The sequence below is a fragment of the Hyperoodon ampullatus genome (assembly GCF_949752795.1).
Source record: "Hyperoodon ampullatus genome assembly, chromosome: 2".
Lineage (NCBI taxonomy): Eukaryota > Metazoa > Chordata > Mammalia > Artiodactyla > Ziphiidae > Hyperoodon > Hyperoodon ampullatus.
This window is the reverse complement of record NC_136915.1, coordinates 84,720,503-84,742,553: the sequence shown is the minus strand read 5'-3', so window position 1 is coordinate 84,742,553 and position 22,051 is coordinate 84,720,503. Positions and strand designations below refer to the sequence as shown.

General features: G+C 44.4%; 1 pseudogene across 1 annotated transcript; it reads left to right on the top strand.

Annotated features, from left to right (window-relative positions):
• The first annotated feature begins 9,557 nt into the window (after positions 1-9,557).
• LOC307064710 (hypoxanthine-guanine phosphoribosyltransferase-like) lies at positions 9,558-10,297 on the top strand (annotated as a pseudogene). Its single transcript has one exon. The product of its transcript is annotated as a hypoxanthine-guanine phosphoribosyltransferase-like (transcript).
• The last annotated feature ends 11,754 nt before the right edge of the window (positions 10,298-22,051 follow it).

Genomic DNA, 22,051 nt, shown 5'->3' with positions numbered 1-22,051 from the left:
TATAAACAACAGAAATTCATTTCTCACAGTTCTGGAGGCTGGAAGTCCAAGATCACGGTGCCAGCACGGTTGGGTGCTCTTGAAGGCCCTTTTCTGGGTTGCAGACTGCTGACTTCCTCACATGGTAGAAGGGGCAAGCAAGCTCGCAGGAGCCTCTTTTATAAGGGCACTATTCTCTTCATGAGGGCTCCACCTCCTAAAGGCCCCACCTCCAAATACCATCACATTGGGAATTAGGATTTCAGCATATGAACTTGGGCAGACACAAACATTCAGACCACAGCATTGAAAGATTACTTGTGTGTACACTCCAATAAGATGAAAGAGAAATACAACAAAGAGGAAGTCATGGGATTAAAACATATTAGAAATAAATGTGTAATTAAAATCAAAAAAACATGACAGCAACTGTGGTGCATACCTGGAAGACAATGAGGCAACATTAAACCATTCAAAAATGATATGTTTTAAGAAATTGGATGATCATCATATGGTAATGAGCATATATATTTCTACTGTCAATTAGTTAAAAAAGAAAAGCAAATAGAAACCCCAGGAAAAACAAAAATCAGAGGGAAACTCTTAATCCAAATAAGAAGCAACCTAAATTAAGGCCTAGTTGTGAGAAACTAATTAGGTTAAGGAAAGAGGATTCATTTGATTGTGACTTTTGAACATTCTCTTCAGTGGTTCAGGATTATTTTCTTCCTTACTTGATTCTTCAGTAAATAATTTTTATATATTTACAGAATTATAAAAGCTGCCTATTATCTTCAATTTTTAGAATAAATTTTTAGACGAAATATGAAAGGCTTAATTTTGGTTTCAGAATAGAATATAACTATTGCAAACCCAATAAATGTAAAAAGGAACAGGACAGTGATTGCAGAAGACAGAAGGTGAAGGATGTGGGGAGAAAGGGTGGGGGAAAGAGTAGAGGGACTGTTTCTTCAGTTGCATAGTGACAAATCAAGGGGAACACTGTCTAAAATCATGAAGGTGAGAAGAGACAGTGAGAGGATAAGTTAGCACAAATCTCTGTTCAGGAGTCAGTAGATACTGTAGAGAGTTGATAAATCAAGAAACTGAGGCATAAGCATATTATTTAGTATTTTGTGGCGACCACCAGAATAACTAAAATCGGAATTGGCTAAAGTTGGTTAGCACAGGGAGTGGAACAGTGTAAGGAGGGTGAGAAGGAGATTTTTCACAGTGTTATATACTATTTAAATGTAATTTTCATCATGTGTCAGCATTACTTTAAAAGTGGAAATAATAATACTATTACCAAGTGTTGAAATTGGTGAAGAAAATAGACCCTCTTATACTCTGCAAGAGTGAAAATGAATTGGTCCAAACTTTTGAAAGGGCAATTTTGTAATATTAAAAAGAAGCAGACTGTCCCTGAAGTAATAATATTGTGTAAGTCTCCAATCCACAGGGATACTGTTGAGTGGCAGCTGGCAAACCAAGAGGAGGCAGAAGGATACACAGAGGTTCTCCTTCATTGAACACGAGTGTGAACAGGTACACACACATGCTCACGTCCTGCCACGTCTCACATATTGACTCACTAAGATGGAAACATCAGCCGCCCAGGTTCTTAGAGTTCTCCCGTCTCCAGCCTTAATTCTTTACAGTGATCCTCACATGGAAAGCTGTCTCTAGAGGTTTCTCCATCCTCACGACTCATCTTGGTTTACTGTTGTGGAAGCGACTAACTTGGGAGCTGGGACTTGTCCCTTTTGACAGAGTCTGAGGCTAACCACAGTGTTCTAAAGCCCGTGGACACTGGCCAGCCACTTGGAGGCATGCCCTTGAGTCTGCTTGGCTTCTCCTTGTGGTTGCTCAGAAGAGGCTCTGTTTGTGTTCCAAATGTGGTCAGCCTATTAGAGAGGCAGTCCCCGTGGCCTGACATGCTCACTCTCCCTGTGTCATCACTGATGTTATGGGAAAGAGAACACCATCACCTTCGGACAGCCTTGGCAATGGCCGTCTAACTTGAGTAGGGAAGCCAGGTTCTTCCCGTGATTTGGTGATGAGGCTCCTGGGAAATACCTATGGTCAAACTACATTTTTGTAGAGCATAAGATTTAACACATAATTACTCACAGAAACCCTTAATCTCTGTTTTTGATGAGGAAACTGATGCTCAGCAATGATAAGGCAGTTATCCATGATGATTCCACTAGAAAGTAGTAAAGTATGGATTAAGATCCAGATCTGATTCCTAATCTTTATTTTTTCATACTACTCTGTGAGATGTTTTTAGGACTTCTTAGTGTGATACTTGTTGGGATTAGACAAGAAGCTCTTTACTCTACTTCAGAGTTTTGTAGAAATCCCTATACTGAATAGTGATATTCAACATCTCACTTTGTTGGGCTTTGGATTGGATCCTAAGTTCGCTACTTAATGACTGTGTGCCTTTGGTCATGTTCACACGACATCTCTTTTAGTTTCTAATCTGTGAGATGGGGATAGTTGTCTCCAAGAAAACCTCACCAGGTTGTTGTGAGGTTTAAATGACATAACGTACATCAGGCACTAAGTAGGAGCTCAAAGCAGTGGTGTTGATGGTGGTTTTCAATGTGTAGAGAATTATTTTGAGACATATTGGATACAATAAACAGCCTTTCAAAATTTCCTCTTCAGATGAGTTCCTAATTAGCTACTCTCCTGTCTTCTAAGATGTCAACTCATCTTCACAAATTAACTTTAAAACAAGCTGGTTATACTACTTTGTAAAGATAATTTTGAGTTAGCAAGCTCTCTTGCCAAAAACAACTAAAAAAGTGTCGTTATGTGCCAGATACTGAGCATCCAAGGCAGGCATAATGCAATCAGATGACCGAATCTCATTCTTTTTTGTCCACAAGAACGTGGTTTCTCAAGCAGGAATGAAAACTGTGTGCATGGTACGCAGGGTCATTTTCAATTCATGACACAGCATCCTTTCTGTGTGGGAGAGAGGCGTTTGTTAAGTAAGTGCCAGCATCACAGGTGATCAGAGCATTTGTACTTGGTAAATTCATGCTTATCAGGTTCATAGGCAAACAAGTGGAGACTATTAATAACAGCTTTTGCACTTTGGAGAAAATGAATGTCAGATAAAACCATAGGCTGTGCTCTTCAAAGGAGGGTAGACAGGAGATGGGGAGGAAAGCAAGCATCTTGTCTGCAATGCGAGGACTGTGACACTGGCCCCAGCCATCAGGGGGATGGAAAAGTTACATCATTGCCTGTGAATTGGGGTAAGTCCACAAAGACACCAAATGCAGAGGAAGGGAGGGAGGTGAGGAGCAAAGGTACATGTGTAAAAAGGAAGATAGGTGTAGATCACTTAGGAGAGACTTGTTCTTGGTGGTAATATAAAGCGTCCACACCTAAATGTATACACGCTATAGACCTAGGGTCCCTGTAGTGCAGTGAGGCTCACAGAGGGGCCTTGATTATGTGTCTGCTTGGGGGAAGTCTGAGAAGTCAGGCCATCACAGGCCCTAGGGGTAAGAAGCCTACTTGCTTCTTAGAAGAAATGGTGATGGAATTGTAGGATTGGTCTTCAAAGTCTTGGTGTAAGGGATAGATATTAAGGCTGTACCAACCCCGAGTATGGAAGAAGAATAAGGGAGAAAGAGGGAATTTCTCTGGCAAGCTAGGAAATTCTCTCTGACTAATCGAATGTGTTGAAGGACATGAGTACCTTCAAATCCAAGTCAGTGAAAAATGCTTTGAGTAGGACTCAGACAGGTCTTATTTTGCAGCACTTAAGAGACCTGAGTTCATACATTTCAAATATTGAGAAAGTTAATACTTAAAGATGCAAGAGAAAAAAAGCATGAGTCAAAACTTCAGAGCAATAGAAAGGATGGGGGCAATTTTGCCCCCTCTCTCTTTCCAGGGGACATTTGACTTTTTTGGGTGTTACCTTGGTCGGGGGGAGGGTGATACTGGCATCTGGTGGGTTGAGGGGAGCTGCAGTGCTCCTAAATATCCTACAATGCACAGGACAGCTCCCAACCCCCAACAAAGAATTATTTGGCCCAAAATGTCAATAGTGCAGAGGTTGAGAAACCCTGGGTTAGATTCATCATCCTTTATACCAAATGTATCAACCATTAAACCATGTAACTCACTGAATAAAAACAAAGCAAAACAAAACAAAAAACACCACACGTGAGAACAGAGGCTTATGCTAGAGACAGAATAAGTCATGTGATGAATAAAGTCACTGTAAATGAGAAATCTTAGCTTTTCCTCATCAATCCTTTACCCTAAGCTTTTCAAATATGAAGTAAGGGGCTTCCCTGGTGGCGCAGTGGTTGAGAGTCCGCCTGCCGATGCAGGGGACACGGGTTCGTGCCCCGGTCTGGGAAGATCCCACATGCCGCAGAGCAGCTAGGCCCGTGAGCCATGGCCACTGAGCCTGTGCTCCGGAGCCTGTGCTCCGCAAGGGGAGAGGCCACAACAGTGAGAGGCCCGCCTACCGCAAAAAAAAAAAAAAAAAATATATATATATATATATATATATATATGAAGTAAGACTAATTTAATAGAACCATATTTTTAAAGTTGTACAAATTTTATAATGGCATTGTTGTAACTTTTAGACATATGTATTATTATTCTTTATAGTTTATAAATCACATGAATTGCCTTATTTAATGTTTATAATTTGGTATAATTATCCCAATTTTATAGATTTCTAGAGGTTACATTTTAGTTTTTTGGACATCCGCTATGTGTCAGGCACTGTACTAGGTATTGTGGTTGTTACCCAGACAGATAAAAGCTTAGTCTTGAGAAGTTCAGAATCTCCTAGGGAGCACAGAGACGTGATACATATAATAATAGAAGTATAAACATAGCCATGGGAGAATGGGGGAGGGAACTGAAGTCATCTGCCAGAGGTTACAAAACTAGTAATTGTCAGATCTGGGGCTTGTCTTAAGGCCTCCTGAGTCTCAAGCAAGTCCTCTGTCTTGGCATAAAAATATAACCCCCTTAGCTTTTCCAGAGATGTAAAATGAAACCTGAAGAAAATCACTCAAACAGATCCATAAATTACGGAGTTGGCAGAAGTATAGAAACTCGGTTGAAAAGTCAAGAGTACGATATTAAAAGGCAAGATAAGACCTTACAGGACAGAAAAACAGAGGCTACTGGCTTCAAACCCACCCGTGCGTGGGCTGGTCTTGAGGTTTGTAATTATTTTAGGACCCACGGCCCTGGGGAGGAGTGTGACTGAGTTGGAGGAGCAGGAAACAGAAATCACTTGCGGTTGGGCTAAAAAGTCCCCTCACACGCCACCAAGTGCCGCTTTGGGAAGCGGGGGTGAGGAGTTCTCCATCCAGGGAGAAGGCTTAGGGGGGTGGGAGGAGCGCCCTGACGACGCAGGTAAATAGCGGGGAAGGCGCAGTCAGCTGCCGGCTCGAGAGGCTTGCCTCCCACTGGTCAGCTCTTTCCCCACTCGGAGGGAAATACGAAGCCACAGTCTACCCACAGTTATTCATCCTAATGACAAGCAAGAAGCTGATTGCAATGAAGCATCATTTCACAGCTGTTTGCTTCCGTTTCTACTTCCGGGGAGACGTACTTTGTGCCACCGGGGCCTTGCTCAGCCGGCCCTGAGCCCCGCACAGTCAGGCTGCGCTGCTCCCGTGGAGGAGGGCGGCCCGGCAGCCCCAGCGGCGGAAGCCGAGGGACTAAGTCACTCCCTTTGTCCTTTCAGGCAGAGACGGCGTAATGGCACCCGTGCCAGTGACACAAAGTACTCTGTCCACTCAGGCAAAGGCTTTTTCCCCCGGGGAAGGAGCAAGAGGTAAACGTGAAATCTGATTTGCCTGTGTCGTGTGGAACCACAAAATCTTGAAGCCATGGGCTCTTCTGTCTCCCCCTCCACTTCCTTGTCCCTGAGGCTGACTTAACCGTCCTGGTTATTCTGACTGGCGCTCCACCATGAACACAGTTGATTGGATCAGAGCAAACACCTGACCTGGCTGGGCCAATCACAACCTTTCCTGGGAATTTGGAAATGGGCCTCAGAGACACGGAACAAGTCCCACTACTATAGGTTATTCACCTTTGCTCTGTGTTGTGCCCAGGGAATTCTGAAAGCACACACACACATGCACACACACACACACACCTGATCTGTCTGTAGTACAGTGTGCTCTGCAGACCCTCCTAGTGCAGCTAGGCACAAGTGCACGGAGAAGCAGACACAAAGGATGATGAGGTGGACCTTCAGAGAGAAACTGGAATGAGAAACCCTCGCTCTAGAAAGAGTAGACAGTGATCTTGACCCATGATAGTTTTCTATTTCTGGATTCCAAGCCCCCTCAGGCCTGGTTGTAGCTCTTGCCCTTGAATCCTCCTTTTAAAATGTTTCTTCTGAAGCTAGTTCTAGTAACTTCTATTATGTATAACGAAATGAAACTTCACCAAGATTTTCTCACAACCCAGCCAACAATGGTCACTGCAATCTGCATATTTTACCTCAGAAACCTCTCTTACATCTCATCCTTGTGGCCTTTTCAGTGGGGTTCTCATCCTTACCCTTCCTGAGTGGGCTTCCTGGCCTCTTCTCTCTCATCCAGCCTCCACATAAAACAGATCTGACCCACTCACCCCCAAACTTAGAGTCCTTCACTGATTCCTCATTGCCTATTAAAAATAACAAAATAGTTCTGTATAAATTGATCTGTAAACATATCTCCTATGTTACTAACTGGGGGAAAAATGCAGGTCAATACATATAAAGGATCTTTTAAAATGTGATTTAAATTTGTATACATAAAAATACCTGCATACATTTAGGAAAAAGGGAGGACATTTATTAAACTATTAGCAGAGGTTTCCTTGGAATGGTGATTTTGGATGGGCAAAGAGGAAATTTCCATTGTGTCGTACTTTCTATAACATTAATAAAGGATGGGGAATATAGGTAATTTTTAATTTTTTCTGTTTTCCTCCAATATTTTTTTTAAAACTTTCCAAGGTCCTTCACATTCTGCTCCCACCTACTTCCCAGTATCCCTCCCACTACTCTGTGTCCAGCTATTCTAAGCTTTTCATTCTTGCCCAAACTTAGGATCCCCTTTCATGTAACTGTGGCATTGCCTGTTCTGTGCCTTCTTCCTGAAATGCTTGTACTTCATTCTTCATCTGAAGTGCCTCTACTTTTTCTTTTGACCCAGCTCAAATATCACCTCCTCTGAGAAGGCTTCTTAGACGGATCCATCTCTATCCCACATCAGAGTTAGTTCTGTCCCAGTGACCCTTTGGTCCCTGCTTCTCTGTCTGCTATTACACCACCAAACTGTGTTATGATTGATGAGGTCGCATGATTATCTCCCCAGTTTGAGGTGTGCTCCTTGAAGGTGAAGGTTGAGACTTACTCATCTCTCTCTTCTGTATGTAGCACAGAGCTGGACTAGTAATGGCTGCACAGAAAAATCTTGGTTGGTTGAATAAATCAATGAGTGAATGAATGAATGGGTGAACAGGCTCTGCCACACAAGGTAGAGCCATGATGCAGTTGCAGCCTTCTCTACCTCTACCAGATAAAACTGACCAACTAGAACTCATCAGAGTCCTGTTCCTGAGCCAGTCTCAAGCACAGAGCTGTTGCTTTTCACCAGCCAGCCGGCTCAGTTACCAAGCTGGGATAGTAATCGTTAACATGACACTTTAAACATCATAAGACCAGTAGGAAGCGTGTTTCTAGTGGTTAGTGACTAAGAATAAAATCATGAGGCTATGCCTATTCTGAAAACTAAGTCATGGACCAGAGCTGATTTCTGTGTAAGTACTCACTACTCCCTCTCTCCCAACATGTAAAAAGAATTCTTTAACTGTACACTCCTGACTTCTCCCCCACTTCCAAAGAGGAAGGATCCTTGTTGCTGGGAGAGAAGCTAAGTCAAGCTATATAACCCAGTCCTGGGGGAGGAGGAGAATGGAGGTGGAGGCAGAGGGTAGAGGAGTTTTCTTCAGGGATAGGAGGAGAGCCTCTCAGAGCAACTCGGAGCAAAGGAGATGGAAACGAAAATGTAGTAAATGTTTATGAGGTCCTATCTTTGTCTAGCTTCCATAATGACTTGCATGAGGGATGAGCAAAGAAATTCCTTTTAATCTATTTTGGCTATTGTCCTGTGCTTCTGAAATGTGACGCTGTCCCAAGGCCCACACACAAGAGTTCAAGTTTTGTAAAACGTATACCTATAAGTGGAGGAGAAGGGACTGCAGAAAGATCAAGCGTGTCTTTCACTCAGGGCTTTGCTAGCTCCACAGCTGGCTCTGCCAGAGAGAACACGGCCAGGGCAAGCAGAGGCAACAGAAGTCCCAGAGCTGGTAGTTTGGGCTGTGGGCGAGGAGACATCCTGGACAGTGAGGCACTGCATCGTGGGGGAGGAGGGGAGGGCGACCCAAACGAGACACTGTCCTCACCATTCCCTGGGGCCCTTAATCCAGGGATGTCCAGGAGTCCATGGGGATGACTGGAGGGAAAAACTGAAGGGAAACTCAGTCTGGAGCCAGGTTACAGCTTGATGTGGGTACCCTGGGGCAGCCTGAAACTAAACAGGCTTCCACCCCGACCAGGGATGCCCCAGGAGCTGCCAGACTACCACTGGGTCGTGGAGCTCACTACTGGCAGGTGGTGGCTCTGGGGCAGCCAGGGTTTCTAATACAGTAAGCACCCCACATACGAATGAGTTCCATGCCGAGAATGTGTTCCTAAGTCCAATTTGTTCGTAAGTCCAGCAAAGTTAGCCTAGGTGCCCAGCTGACACAATCGGCTACGTAGTACTGTACTACAACAAGTTTATAATACTTTTTTTTTTTTTTTTTTTTGCGGTACGCAGGCCTCTCACTGTTGCGGCCTCTCCCACTGTGGAGCACAGGCTCCAGACGTGCAGGCTCAGCAGCCATGGCTCACGGGCCTAGCTGTTCCATGGCATGTGGGATCTTCCCGGACCGGGGCACGAACCCGTGTCCCCTGCATCAGCAGGTGGACTCTCAACCACTGCGCCACCAGGGAAGCCCAGGTTTATAATACTTTCCACACAAATAATACATAGAAAACAAACACACACAAAAAATAAAGAAAACATTTTTAATCTTTCAGTACAGTACCTTGAAAAGTACAGTAGTACAGTACAACAGCTGGCATACAGGGGCTGGCATCAAGTGAACAGGCAAGAAGAGTTACTGACTGGAGGAGGGAGAGGAGGTGGAAGATGGTAGAACTGAAGGATCGTCAGCAATAGGAGACGGAGGGCAAGCTGTATTTCACTCACGCCTGACATTGATGGCACAGATTGTGGTTCCTTGCTGGATCAACTCTATTTACCCTCTTGAAAAAACGATCCAGTGATGTCTAAGTAGTAGCTCTTTTTTTCTTGTCATAGATGACAGTAAAGTGCACAAAAGCACAACCCCTTGTGGAGGATGCACGCATGTGACAATGTATGCCAGACACGTGAACTAGCTCACCTGATTGGACATGCAAATGCATGTTTACATCTTTGAAAGTTCGCAACTTGAATGTTCGCATGTGGGGGACTTACTGTATCTCAACAATAGTTTACTCAAAGAGAAACCACTGGAGACTGCCCTCAGCCCACACGCCAGCCGGCTCCGTTATGGCGACCACAGCCCCAGCATCGTGATTAGTGGTGATGAACCAGGTTATGACCTAGATTTATTTTGTATACCTAATCATTATGCTGAGGATTTGGAAAAGGTATTTATTCCTCTAATTATAGACAGGACCGAACGGCTAGCTGGAGATGTGATGAAGTAGATGGGAGGCCGTCACATCGTGGCCCTTTGTGTGCTCAAGGAGGGCTATAAATTCTTTGCTGACCTGCTGGATTACATCAAAGCACTGAACAGAAATAGTGATAGATCTATATCTATGACTGTAGATTTTATCAGACTGAAAAGCTACTGTAATGACCAGTCAACAGGTGACATAAAAGTAATTGGTGGAGATGATCTCTCAACTTTAACTGGAAAGAATGTCTTGATTGTTGAAGATATAATTGACACTGGCAAAACAATGCAAACCTTGCTTTCCTTGGCCAAGCAGCATAATCCAAAGATGGTCAAGGTTGCAAACTTGCTGGTGAAAAGGACCCCTCAAAGTGTTGGATATAGACCAGATTTTGTTGGATTTGAAATTCCAGACAAGTTTGTTGTAGGATATGCCCTTGACTATAATAAATACTTCAGGGATTTGAATCATGTTTGTGTCATTATCAAAACTGGAAAAGCAAAATACAAAGCCTAAGATAAGAGTTCAAGTTGAATTTGGAAACATCTGGAGTCCCATTGAAATCACCAGGAAAATTATCAAATGTTCTAGTTCTGTGACCAGCTACTTAGTAGAGCTTATTGCATGTACCTTCTAAGAATTTTATCTGTTTTGTATTTTAGAAATGTCAGCTGCTGCATTCCCGAACTCTTTATTTGTACTATGAGCCTATAGACAATCAGTTCCCTTTGGGTGGATTGTTGTTTGACTTGTGAATGAAAAATCTCTTAAACCACACCACTATTGAATGAAAATATTGAAATTGTATCTATAAGAAACATTTTTAAAAAAGAATATATTAGTTTTTTAATTGGTATTTTAATTTTTATATATTCAGGAGAGAACAGAAGTGATTGAATATTGTTAATTATACCACTGTGTGTTTAGAAAAGTAAGAAGCAGTCAGTTTCATATCAGTGACAGTATTTAGAGGTAACGTTATGTCAGATAAACCATATATCCTGGAATCATTTTAGTAGGTTTCAGCAGTATTAACTATTTTCCCGCTTGTTCAGATTATTTCTGGTGAATCTTTGTCAACAGTTCCTTTTAAATACAGGTCAGTAAGTTCCAAAAACCTACCACTTTTTGAAGTCTTCAGTGTAAAAATCCTTAAAATAAAGGCTGTCTCTTTAAAAGAAAAAAAAAAAAAGAGAGAAACCTCTGGGATATACTCAGAATCTCCCCCAAAGTGGCTGCAGATCCTAAGATCAGAAGGGGAAGATTCTGGGTCAAGGCAAACATTAAAGAGACAGTAACACATATGGGTTAATTAGCTGTGGGGAGAGGAGCTCTTGATCATGGCAGCCCCTGTGGTCCAGGCTTATTACTGAAAAGCTGAGCTTGGGCTAGGGAATAGCAAAGGTAAAGCAAAGTGGCTTGTTTGAAGGGAGGCATCTTGGATGGGAAGCAGTGGGGGGCATTTGACTACAAAAGTCAGAAGGTCTGTGGTTGAGGCCTTGCCCACTGCTGACATAAATAACATTGGCCTCTCAGTTTTCACATGTGAAAAATAATGTCTCCAATATTTTGTACATGAGAGTGTTTGGCACATAGTGTGCATTCATTCATTTATTCATTCTATAAAAACATTAGGCACTTGCTATGTGCCAGGCAGCAGGCTAGGCACTGGGGACACCGGTAAGCAGGTAGACGTGGCCCCTGTCTTCATGGGGCTTACATTCTATTGGAGGAATCAGAATGTTGGTTGAGTCTGGATCCCTCACTGCTTGCCCCTTCCTGGGGCCTCTTTCCTGTGGAATGGGCTTCAGCCAGTACTTTTATTTTATTTTATTTTTTAACATCTTTATTGGAGTATAATTGCTTTACAATGGTGTGTTCGTTGCTACTGTATAACAAAGTGAATCAGCCATACATATACATACATCTCCATATCCCCTCCCTCTTGCATCTCCCTCCCACCCTCCCTATCCCACCCCTCTAGGTGTTCACAAAGCACCCAGCTGATCTCCCTGTGCTATGCAGCTGCTTCCCACTAGCTATCTATTTTACATTTGGTAGTGTATATATGTCCCTGCCACTCTCTCACTTCGTCCCAGCTTACCCTTCCCCCTCCCCGTGTCCTCAAGTCCATTCTCTACGTCTGCATCTTTATTCCTGTCCTGCCCCTAGGTTCTTCATAACCTTTTTTTTTTTTTTAGATTCCATATATATGTGTTAGCATACGGTATTTGTTTTTCTCTTTCTGACTTAGTTCACTCTGTATGACAGACTCTAGGTCCATCCACCTCACTACAAATAACTCAATGTCATTTCTTTTCATGTCAGCCAGTACTTTTAGAAAGTGTTAGCTGGGAAGGGAAGACTCAGAACACCAAATTTCAGGACAGATAGGGAAGTAGAATTGGTCTGGCCATAACTATTTTCTCCAGAATAAGGGACTTGTGGAGAAGCTGAATAGGCCCCACAATAAAGCCAGGAGATGATTACAGCCTCCCTCCAGGCCTTTCCAGGAAAATCATCCAGGCCTACAACAACAGCAAAGATAATCACAACCGGCATTTTAACAGTTCTTCTGACATCAGCAGGATACTCAACACGTCATTTCTACAGACCCACTAGAAAGTCAGAAAAGAGGACCATAGGGGAAAAATGAAAAGAACTATGATGATCAATTGTAAAGGTAAAAACACTATAGTGGTGATTTAATTAAGGCTATCTATTTATCCATCTGCATACCAGTTCTTTCCCCTCTCTACAGAGAACTGTTTAAAATACAATATATTTCTGTTGTGGTGGGAATATTTTAAGTTAAGACATAGGTATGGACTTCCTGACTCTAAGAATTGTTAGGTGCCAACCAAGTAGAGGATTACAGAATGAAATCAGCTTTCTTACATTTGAGAGAACAAACTTGTAGATAAAGTAACCAAAATTGGCCCATATGAATGCTTGTTATCTGATTCTATCCTTCAAGGCCCAGTCTCAATGATTATTATCTATGGTATGTAAGCAAGACTTGACACCTGCAGGCTGAAGGAGGCTCAATCCCACTTGAAAGCTCTGCTCTCGAGTCTCCCTTTGGGCCTCCAGCCCATCTTCCATCTTTCCCATCAGCTCACTGCCCAAGAGGCTGACCTTCAGGAGCTGTGTGAGTGCCACTTGCCCTGGGCTTGACTTGGGTTCAGCCAGTGGGAAGCACCGGCAGGGCATCCTCCAAATAAGCTGGAGAAAATCGAGGTGGAGTATCTCTTCAACCCCCATCCTGATGGTTTGACACCTGCTAGGTTCCTTCATTGAGGCTATAGCTCCCGTTGGGTGGCCTTTCCTCCAGCTACAGTTCTCACCGGGTTCAGGGACATGCTCCCCCATCACACCTTCATGCCTACATGTGGTAACAGACTGTTGCCAACCCTGGACTTCCCTCAACCCTGCTCAGACCTTTGTAAAGAGTCCTTTAACAAACCCTCCCTTAGTCAGCCCTTTGAGTGTATGTGCCGTCTGTCTCCAGCTGGAATTCTGACTCATACACTCTCTGAATTGGACTTGAGGAATTTCTGAAATTTCATTCAACATTTATTTTAACAAAAGTGTTTTGAGCAACTACTTTATTCAAATGATAAATACTGGAAGACTTAATAATATCTAAACATTTTTGAGTGTCTGGTATGTGCCAGCTAATGGACTAAGCAATTTATATAATTTAATCATCACAATAATCTTGTGATGATGTGTTTTTAAACCTCTTTTCAGGTATGGAAACCAGTGTTTGTTATAAATAAGTACCTTGACTGAGGCTACATCACCAGTAAGTAGAGGAGGCAGGATTCCTACCCAGATGGGTTTCATTTTAAAATTTATACTTTAAACTTCTTCTTTTTATGGTCTCTTATATACAGTGATAATTATGATAGGGTATTCAGGGAAAAAACAGAGGAGGAGGGAGGACCTCATGTACTAATTGCATACAGAAAACTAGGCTCTTTTTTCAAACTTGAAGACTAGTAGGAGGGCAAACCTACACAGACAGGATGAATGAAATGATGAAACGTTTGGATGAAATGTTTATCAGATGAACTAGGGGTGGGAGAAGAGGATTATGGAGGGGTGAGTATTATGTGCAGTGACAGGCAGTGATATGTTTAGCAGGTGGTCTCCATCCTCCCCAAAAGCCTGGTTTAGAGTGTTTGCCAGTCTCTGTGGCATAAATACTCCCATGATGGCCAATGTCAAGCTACCAATATGGCATCACTGAATGGCACGTGGGGAAGAGATGTGCAAAATTGGCTCTTGAGAGTGGGTACAGGCCTGCTGCTGTGCACCACTGTATTTATGTGCAAGGGCAGGGAGTCAGGAAACAGCACGTGTGTTTGGGGTACTCTAGGTTGGTAAGATCTGCTAGAACACAAGGAACAAGTGGCAGGGGAAGGTGGAATGGGAACAGGGATGAGACAGGAGAAGTGGTAGAAAAGACCATGAGAGAGGGCTTTGTCTGGAGCTGCACTGTCCAGTGTGGTACCCACATGTTGCTACTGAGTGCTTGAAATGTGTCTGGTCCAAATTGGGATGTGCTGTAAGTGTAAATTATACACTGGATTTCAAAGACTTAGTAAATATATATATATTATATAATTAATAGATATATGAATGTATATAATTAATATATTTGTGTTGATTACATATTAAAATGATAATATTTGGATATATTGGGTTAATCACATATTTACAATTAATTTCCTCTGTTTTCCATTTACTTTTAAAAATGCAGCTACTAGAGAAAGCCAAACTACATGTGTAACTCGCAATATATTTCTTTTAGACAGCTTTGAGCCAGAGAATTTGGACTTTATTCAACAGGCAACAGAGAGTCTTAGAAGAGTTTTAAACAGATATGGTCTGCTTCCCATAATGATCCACCTGGTGCCATGTAGAGTTTGCTGAGCCCAGGCTGGAGGAGGGAAACTTGAGAGAGACCAGGCCAGAGGGATGAGGCACTGAATGAGGCAGAGGACGTGGGGATGAAGGAGGAGAGAGCACACTGGATGGGACAGGGTGGCAAATTGCATGTGAGAGGTGGGCAGAGGGAGGAATCGAGGGTGATGCCCAGGTTTCTGGCTGGACCACTGTCCAGCTGGAGTGGTATTACCAGAGATGGAAGTGTAGGAGGAATGAAGATATCTTGGGGGAAGATAATGTGTTCAATTTCAGACCTGATGAGTCTGAGGTGCTAGGGAGCTTTCAGTTGTCCAGCAGGCAAGTGGGTACAGGGGTCTGGAACCCTGTTGGCACCGTCTACAAAATGTATCCCGAATCAACCATCTCCTGCCACCTCTGCTGCCTCCTCCTAATCTAACCACTATAATATCCGGTCTGGATTATCGCTGCAGCCTTCTAGCTAGTTTTTTTGCTGATGCATTTGCCTTGCTTTTTCTCAAGTCTCAATCAACAGTCAGAATAACCTCGTTAAAAGCACATCAGAACATGGCATGCCTCCCCTCACAGTCTTCCAGTGAATTCCACGGCACTCACTCCACTCTGTACAGTGGCCTAAGGTTCTATGCGACCTGGCCCTGCTACTCTGAGCTCCACTGCCCTCTCCCTCAGTGACTCTGCTTTAACCACACTGAGCTCCTTTCTGTTCCTGGGACTCACCAGGAATCCTCCTTTGCCTCAGGGCCTTTGCACCTGGTACTCTTCCCTTGGATTTCTGAGGAGCTATCTCCCTCACCTCCTTCAGGTCTGTACTCAACTACCCCTTCTCTGTGAAGACTTCCTGCTCACTCCATCTAAAATGACACCCCATTCTTTCCTTGCCTTCTTTATTTTTTTCACCAGCTCTTACCACTATTAGTCATACTATAAATGATACTTATTTATCATATTTAATGTCTGTGTCCCTCATTTGAATGTAAACTCTGTGAGGCAGAAATTTTCTCTGTTTTATTTTCTGCTGCATCCCTGAACCTGGACTGGTTCCTGGTGCATAGTAAAAACTGAAATATTTGTTAAATGAAAGAATAAACTGCAGAAGATCAACGGGCTGAGTATATAATGCCTAGGAATAAACAAGCCCTTGGAATCCCAGCTCTGACACTAGTCATTGTGACCTTGGACTGGTTATTTACCATCTCTAAGCCTTAATTTTCTCATCTATGAAACGGAGAGATTAATAGTACCTCTCACAAAAGATTTTTGTGAGGATGCATCCAGTCAAGAAATATTTATGGGGCTTCCCTGGTGGCGCAGTGGTTGGGAGTCCGCCTGCCGATGCAGGGGATACGGGTTCGTGCCCCGGTCTGGGAAGATCCCACATGCCGTGGAGCGGCTGGGCCCGTGAGCCATGGCCGCTGAGCCTGCGCGTCCGGAGCCTGTGCTCTGCAGCGGGAGTGGCCACAACAGTGAGAGGCCCGCATACCGCAAAAAAAAAAAAAGAAATATTTATGGACCCCCTCCCATGTGCCAGGAGCTGTGTTTAAATGGGGGTTAGATGAGAGAATTTATAGAAGAGTTTGACATTGTGTCTGCCATATTGCAAACTGGCCGTAAAGCCTTTACTGAGTATTAGCAGAGGAAAGAGCGTTAAGCAGTCAGGAGACAGGGCTGTGTGAGAGCCGCTGAGCTGGCAGTGAGCGTACTGACCCAGAGGGAGAGCAGAGTGCGGGGTGAGGGGAGGGGACTCTGCTGACCTTGCCGATTTCTCAGGGATGAACCCCATGAGGGGGAGCCAGGAAGCAAGTTGGACTTTGAAGGATGATTAGGGAGTAGAAGGGGAATTCTGGTGTCATCATCAGCATACCAGTGCCAGAATGCAGAAGAATTGCAGACACAGACTCTCTCCAAAGGCACAAGTCATTGCTCCTGGGAGGAATGACACCGTGGGCGCCCCCCTGCGAGGATCGAGGGGCCATGAGAAGAACACTGTAACTTGGCAGGGTCCCACATACTTCAGACCGGATGAGGGTTGGACTCCTGAGTCCCGTGCCTCACTACTTGAAAATCCCATGAAAGAGCTGGAGCCTCGTTCTGGGCAGCAGTGGACAATGGCTCTTTGTCACCAGCCAGTGAGGAGTAAGTGAGGAGAGTGATGGAAGCAGAGGTCTGAGGGGTTCTGTGCCCTGGGGGTCTCAGATGGTGTGGAGAAGAGGGTCAAGGCCTGGGAGGTCACAGTCAGGCAGGATGAGCGTGTGGAGGACTGAGGGCCCTGCCCTTACCCTCTGGACCCACCATGGCTCTGGCCTTTTCTGCCTTGGGCTGTGCCTTGCTCTGGCCTTCCTGGTGGATTATTCTGGAAGACTTCCCAGGAAGTTTGGAGGTCCCTCAGGTCCAGGCCCCAGGGATGAAGGAGCCCAGGATAGCGGTTATTCCAATGATGTGAGCCCCTCAGGCATTGTGGCTTCTTTGGTGCCCAGGAGGCCTTGTGGTGCCACAGAGCCGACAACATGAAGGTGGGGACCCCACTGCACTGTGGGGAGGAACAGGCTGAGAAGTCAAACCCTGAGGTGTAGCCTCTCGCTTTCCACCCACGTTAAGCAGAAACCACAACTTCAAGGCTTAGTGCCCTCCAGCCCTCAGTAGTATATGTTGTGTAAGAGACACCTGCAGCTCAACAAGTAATTACAAAGTGAATCCTATGTAACCACCACCTAAGACATGAGGGGACCACTGCCATCTCCCCTTCATCCCTTTCTGATTTCTATCCCTTGCCTCCCCCTGAAGGTAATTACCATGCTGACTTCTGGAACAATCATTCCCATGTTTTTTGTGTGTTTGTTTGTTTTTTTTTACAAGGCAGCATAGTACAGTGGTAAGAACATGCATTCTGGAGACAGAAGGTGTTCATTCACTTCTTGGTTTCATTCACTTCTTGGTTCCTCTACTCACTTGCTGCGTATCCTTGGGCCGAATACTTTATCTCTCTGTGCTCACTTTCTTTATCTGTGACGTAAGGATCATGAGAGAATGCAAGCTGATGAGGTTGTTTAAAAGATTAAATATGAGGGGCTTCCGTGGTGGCGCAGTGGTTGAGAGTCCGCCTGCCGATGCAGGGGACGCGGGTTCGTGCCCCGGTCTGGGAAAATCCCACATGCCGCGGAGCGGCTGGGCCCGTGAGCCATGGCCGCTGAGCCTGCGTGTCCGGAGCCTGTGCTCCGCAACGGGAGAGGCCACAGCAGTGAGAGGCCTGCGTACCGAAAAAAAAAAAAGATTAAATATGAGTTAATATATGTGTAGTGCTTAGAACAGTGCCTTGGGTAGTATGGGTGCTTTTTGTAGTACGGTCACCTAAATATACATGCCTTAGCAGATATGGTCTAGTTTGCTAGTTTTTGAACTGTATGCTAACGAATCATACTCTAAAACCAACCAACAAATAAACAACCAAACAGATAGGTACAAAGCCTATATGAATACGGCAGCAATGATGATTGAAGGGGAAAAGGATGTGCCAGTGGCTGAAGTTCTGGAAATACGAGCAGCCTGTTGTGATGGGCTGGGGCGTGAGGACAAGAACACACAGGGGTGGCATAAACAGATTATGGGGATTAACACTCAGCAGAGAGGTGTAACTGAGAGTGTTACTGAGTCTAAGCTCATACTGCTCGTTGCAAGAGAGGCCAGTAAATCAAGTTGTTGGGACAAGGAATAGTGACTTTATTTGGAAAGCCAGCAGACCAAGAAGATGGTGGACTAGCGTCCCAAAGAACCATCTTGGTGGAGTTAGAATTCAGACTTCTTTTATACTAAAAGGGGAGGGGGTGTGGTTGGTTGCTGCAAACTTCTTGATGTGGAAATCCTTTGTTCTTGCAGCTGCCCAGGTAGGTCATGTCACAGTGTTCCTGTAAACCTCCAACAAGACAAATGTTATTCTCTGTTCTGCAACTTTTTATCTCTATATGAATGGAAAAGTGTTATACCTTTAAAGGTCAGAGCCTTGAGAATGGGCCATCCTGTATATTTCAGGCTGTAGGTAGCATGCTTTACTTGTAGCTAAAGCAATAGAATACAGAGGTTAAAGTAAAAGAAACAGATCAATATGGAGTCAGATCTGTTCTTCCCTATTACAAGAGAACACAGCATGGATCCAAGGAGTAGGAGGGGCTCTGGGGAGTGAGGCAACCTGTCCCTCCTCTCCCACCACCCGGCACCCAGCATGGTTCTTGTGGAACTCATGCTGCTTCCTTCACGGTGCAGTGCAGACTCCATCTCCATTCTGCCTCTGGTTGCGTGACTTCACACTTCCACTCCCGGCTGTGGGGCCTGGCTGTAGGTCACTGCCCTGACAATAGATGCTTCAGTTCCAGTGCAGCCTGGACAGTGCCCAGAGCCTCGTGGGCCTCTGTCTCCAGAGGAAACAGCCCCGTGCTTGGGGAAAAGAAGCCCTAGCTCCCAACTGCACTGTGGGCAGAGTTAGATTGAAAATGTCGTTATTCAGCAAACTTGTACTAAATACTTAGAAGTCCCAAATACTTCACTGAAGGGAGATGGTTTTCTTTGCTTTCCCTGGATCTGCCCACTCAGTCTTCATACCAGCCCTGAGCTCTCCTGCTGTCTCTGTTTTATAGAAGAGGAGACAGAGGCGGGTGACTCGCTCCTGCTCACATGGCTAATAAGTGCAGGAGGCCTGGCCAGGGCCGTGCTCTTGACCAGTCACTGCCCTGCTTCACCTCACTTCCTTGCTCAGTAGTCCTGGTTCTGCTCTGCTGGCTATGTGGGCACACTGCTGAACCTCTGTGCGTTTCAGTTTCCCTGCTTATGAGGAGCAGGCCTATGGGCCCCAGTGTTCACATTCCCTGATTCACTGCCCTTCGTGGAGGCCTCCCACAGATGCCGGCCAGCCCTGGGCACCTGGGGTCTCCACGAGAAGTAATATCATGGCCTCTGGCCTCCTCAGGGAACTTATATTTGGGGACACAACTGATGATACAAGATGGTAAATAACTAACTTTCCAAAGTGTGATTCAGACCAGAGTGTAAGTAAGGGCTCTGGGAGGGCAGCTGAACAAGTCTTGCCTAGTGGAAAAATGGATCATCTTAAAGGAAGAGCAAATCCTCCTTAACCACTGCTAAAAATTACTTCTCTGTTAGGCAGAAACACTTGCCTGGCAGACAAGTCATTACCATCTGGCTCCCAGTCGGCCCTACCTGCCCCACCCACAGCCGGGAGCCCTGTGCAGCTGGTGGACGTGCCTCATTTCAGCAAAAGCATCAACACTTAGAGGGTGGGTGTTTTCTTCCTCCACATAACATGCTTCCTTATGTTGAAATATTTCTCCACAGGGCTATGCATGGGATGAAGAGGATGTATGGTAAGCAGGCAGAGCCCCAGAAATAGAAGGCTAGTTGGGATTGTGCAAAAGTCAGTGAATGAACCTGGTGACAGAGACACCACACACCCTGAGGCTGGTTACTTCAACCATAAAGAACTAGTTGTGAGAAACACAGTTTGACTGGGTTGGGGCCATGACACCGGGGAATGGAAACACTGGAGACAGTATTTTAAAATGTTGAGCTTGGGCTGAAGAACGAATCTTAGGTTTGTGTTGACTCATACTGTGACATCTCAGAGCCTGTGGAGAGGTGGCATCTATCCCAGGATTCTTGGTCTCCCACTGTGTCTCTTCCTCTGTTGGTTTTCTTCCCTACGGTTCTGTGCCAGCTCTGCTGCTCATTCTACTACTGCAAGGGATAATACCTTTCCAAGATTTCAGTGTTTAGCAGCAGGCAGATGGCTCACAACTTTACTTTTTAATTTAAAAATTTTATATTTTTATTGAAGTATAGTTGATTTATAATGTTGTATTTCAGGTGTATAGCACAGTATGTATATATGTATTATATATTCTTTTTCAGATTCTTTTCCCTTATAGGTTATTATAAAATATTGAGTAAAGTTCCCTGTGCTATACAGTAGGTCCTTGTTAGTTATCTATTTTATATACGGTAGTGTGTATCTGTTAATCCCAGCCTTAGAGTTCCAACTGGGAGCTGGACGTAGGCTCTGGACTCACGAATGTGGCTGCCTCCTGGGTGTCATCATTCTGAGTCCCACAGGTACCTCTTCTCAACTAAACTCCTCCCAAACTTGCTTCTCCCCATCCACCTTCTAACTCAGTGAATGGCACCATCACTCACCCTCACCATCCTCCATGTGCAAAGAGTCACCAGTTCCCTCCATGTCTTTCCACTCTATGTGTGAACCTCAGTTCAGGCCCTGCATCTCTGTCCTATAGCAGCTCTCTCAGGGGTCTGCCTGCCTTCCAGTTTGCTCCCCTTGAACCCACCCTTCACACAACAGCTAAAGTGCTTCCACAGCACAAATAGGAGGTGTAACTCCCCTCCTTAAAGCTCCTCGAAGCCTGCCAGTTGCTTTGGGGATTCAGCCTAAACTTGTTCAGTGTAAAGCACCATTCTTGAGTTGGGCCTGGTGTATCACTCCAGTGATCTGAGGCTTGGCTCTCACGGGAACCTCCCTTCAGGCCTGTGCATTCTCTGACAGGAACAGGAGATGGACGAGGTGAAGTTGTTAAATGGAAATTACCATCTCTCCCAACACCCGCACTCTACCATATTTCTGAATTCAGAACATCCCAGCAGAGTCCAAGATGCTGTTTCTAAAGATAGTACATCAGAGTAACCTGCTTACAAATCAGTAAGAAAATAACCTATAGGGGAAAAGAATCTGAAAAAGAATATATACATATATATATATAACTGAATCACTTTGCTGTATACCTGAAACTAACACAACATTGTAAATCAACTATACTTCCATTAAAAAGATGCTTTGCTGAAACCAAGAAAAAAAAAAAAAGAAAAGAAAAATACAAATAGCCTAAGACAATGACAGAAGCTAACCAGGATAACCGGGGAAGAAAGCTAGAGCCTTTACTGCTCTTCCAGACCAGAGCCTGTTGGGCCCTCAGTGAACCTTGCCTGTAACTCTCTTATGACATTTCATACTCTGTGGCATCTATTTATTTATTTAGCACTTGGTTTAGCTCTTACTTCAAAACATCAGCAACCCGAGTTCGGGGAAGATGCATCTGTCTGCATCTTCTATGTGCCTTCTGTGCAGTGCATATCTTCTATGCATAGGGCAGAGGAGGATCTCGGTATATGAATGGCCAATTATTAAATCACAATATTATGTCTTTCCCCATTAGCCAGGAATATTTATTTCATTAAAATAGCTTTCTACAAATATCTCTCCATATTACAAAGGATTATGTTCCTAATGAGTATTTTGCACTTATGAATCAATAATAAAAAGAG